Below are 3,230 nucleotides of genomic sequence, written 5' to 3'. Positions count from 1 at the left end.
TTTAACATCAAATTTAGCAACGATTTTCGACCGATGTAATATCACTCAACGACATCGGTTCTGCAACGGTGTAAAACCGATGTAATATCTGTTTAACATCAATTTTAGCAACGATTTTCGACCGATGTAATATCACTTAACGACAACGCTTCCAAACCGATGTCATTGAATCTAAAACTGTTGTAATAACACTTATTTTTTTATGTTGTTTGTAAATTATGATCGAGCAAGAGTACAAAAATATTATAAATTCACCCAACAAATCACAAATAGAAAAACACTGATATATTTAATCACCTCAATATTTACAAATAACCAAAAGTAACTAACACAATTATTCTTCTTGCAACATATTACACATTCCCTCAGCGTTTTCATCTCCAGAAGGATCACCTTCAGCCCCATCGTCCTCTTCCTGGTCTTTGCCATCTTGTTCATCATCATCCTCTTCGTCCTCATCTAAATCACCATCATCCTTGTTCTCTGGCACAACTTCATTCTTGCTCTTTCGAAGTAGCCTTCAAAGAAATGAAACTAAGATTATTCAGTAGCAATTTAGGATACCTGAAGAAGAGTAAATAGGATAAACAACGCAAACATTATGCTTGGGAGTGAGTAAAATGATACTAATTCCAGCTTCAATGCAGGAGTTAAATTCCACGATCTAATATCTTAAATTCAACGCAAACATTATGCTTGGAAGAAGAGTAAAATGATACCTGAATAAACGAAGCATAAGTAAGTTTTTAGCTTTTCTAAAGAATGTGTTTATGCAGACCGGAGAGCTTTTAGCTTACCTTATAAATTAAACATTCAGTATTGTACCTAAAAGCCAATGTTGTCACAACACGCTGCATCTCCTTCATATTTGTAGCTGCCCAGGGTCCAAGATATCTTCGGGCATAGAAAATAGCTTTCATATGCTCATTAGCCCTCACTAGTTCTATAAACTCCTGAAGCCTCAATTGAAACTCAAGCTTACTCTGCAATTCAGATTGACCAGAGATATAAGTGGCTTGGAAAAATTTGGCATTATCCACAGAAGAAAAGGGAAATGGAACTTGCCACTTTTGTTATAAGAGTATAGAGTAAGAAACAACTTGAAGGTGAAGCATAGAGTGATATCTTCAGAGTTAGTTCATAATGTTAATTTTAAAATTGGATAAATCATGATATTATGTAATTAAATTAGGTAATCCATGAAGCACAATAAAAGGCTAGAAAAGTCAAATAATGAACAGCTACACCATTCTTTTCCTTTTCAGATCAATCATTTTTTTTATTAGGTACCAAAAGAAAGGATATATTTGAACGAACTTAAAGCCGACAATCATAGGCACACCAGCCTACATAATTCTGATAGGTGACAATTCTGAAGAATTTTTTAAGAGCTATATGAAGATTCATCCAGATAAAAAGAGTTTTTGCTTATCACACATAACATGATAATATAAATGCATTGAATCATGTTGAAAGTAATGCACAGAAGAGTCATACTTCATCCATTTCAAGAAAACAGCATATGAGAAAACATCATCCTATCACTAGAAGAGTAACCATCTTGTTTAGTACTAAGATTGTATTGTAAAGGTGTTATCAGTACTAATTATCTTCAGAAATCAACATACAATTAACTGGCTCCACACTACTCGGTAAGGAAGGAAGATCTTCAATGTTCATCCTCGTGAATGAGACCAAAAGTTAAGATTGCAAATAAGAATCAGGTAGTTGAAGAAAAGAGAGAACATGAAACGTTACTTGCTTTTGCAGTGAATTTAAGTAAAAGTTCTACATGTTTCAGGCTACCAAAGGTTCTACATGTTGAAGATGACATAAGTCAGAAATTTACATGCAATAAATAGAAGTATCTTATCTATGGAAAAACTGAAATGACAGCTATGAACTTTACTCCCTGCAATCACTGTAAGCAATTCAAATGGCACAGAGAAGGTAATAGAACAAAGTTTCAGTCAGTAGTGATTGCAGCAAATGTAAGCAATTCAAGATGTTCCATTCCAACAAGCCGTGTATGAAAATCCTTGATATTGAAGGGAATCAGGTAAAATGGAAGAAAAGAGCTCACCTGGATTATCCCTTTTATCCGCCAGGCGCCACGAGTATGAACAACTATTTGGCTATCATCAGGATGCAACTCAACGACCTCCTTCCTCACTTCCTCGACCGCAACGTTGTGGTCCGTCGATAATCGCTCGACCACCACAGACTTGCCACCCGAGCTCCGGCGTCCAAGAACAGCCCTGGAATCACCCAGGTTGGCCACGTAGAGCATGTCCCCGGCGATCGCCCCCACGAGGCAGCATGTCCCCACCGACGCTATCTTCGGCTGGGACAGCCATGACCTCTTAACCAATTCCATGAAATCCTCCTCGGTCGCGCGGAACGCCTTCTTGATCACTTCCGCCGACACGCCCCCTTGCTCCGAAGCGAACCCTAAACGAAATGAGATTTCGATTAGATTGATTCATGAAAATGGGATTTGGGAGGAAGGAACGAGAGTATGAGCGGGTCCGCCGTGGCCGTCATAGACGCCGACGAAGGTGGCGGAAGGCGAGTTGAACACCTGGCCCTGGTCCTTGAGGGAATTGTTGGCCTGAACAACGACGATGGAGAACTCGCCGTAGGCATGGGGCTTTAGGTCCATGTGCCACATCAAGCCGTCGCCGCCGCCGATCCGCCCAAAGCACCGCTCCAACGGCCTCAAGCACGATCGCAGCATCGCCACCCGCTCCTAGCAATCTGAACCCTCCAAATCTCGGGATCTTTCTCCGCCACTTCTGCCGTCACTGGCAGCTGGAACACACACGAAACCGCCAGCCGACGCCTCACGGAGAGAATGCTCGGCTTTTTCGAATTAGAATGCAGAGCTCGCGGAGGAGACTCGGCGAGCGAGAGAAGGAAAAGGGAGCCATTTGACGCTGAAAGGGAAGAAGAAAGTTGGCGTGGGCAACGCGTCCAGGAAGCAAAGTTGGCGTGGAAGTGGAGACGAAGGTCAAGGAAGTGACGCGGCGGCGGAGGAAGTGACGCGGAGGAGATGTCCGGAACGTCGGTTGAGAAGGGGAGGAAGTGGAGACGAAGTCTGTGGAGTTGAGGGGGAAGGCGTAGGTGGCGGTGTCGTTGAAGACGCGGCGGTGGAGCAGAGCCCGTCTAGGGTTTACAAGGGCAAGCGCGCAGTGGTTAAGTCGGCCGGGTGTAGGGTTGGAAGCGTGGGT

General features: G+C 42.7%; 1 pseudogene; it reads right to left on the bottom strand.

Moving 5' to 3' along the window:
* Positions 1–494: 494 nt before the first annotated feature.
* LOC141821679 (putative protein phosphatase 2C 78) lies at positions 495–2,836 on the bottom strand (annotated as a pseudogene).
* Between the last annotated feature and the right edge of the window lie 394 nt (positions 2,837–3,230).

This window comes from Curcuma longa, chromosome 2, assembly GCF_044706935.1.
Source record: "Curcuma longa cultivar G26 ecotype Majalengka, Jawa Barat chromosome 2, ITB_CL_G26_1.1, whole genome shotgun sequence".
NCBI classification, from domain to species: Eukaryota; Viridiplantae; Streptophyta; class Magnoliopsida; order Zingiberales; family Zingiberaceae; genus Curcuma; species Curcuma longa.
The sequence above is the reverse complement of the archived record's forward strand: the minus strand, read 5'-3'. Positions and strand labels throughout refer to the sequence as shown.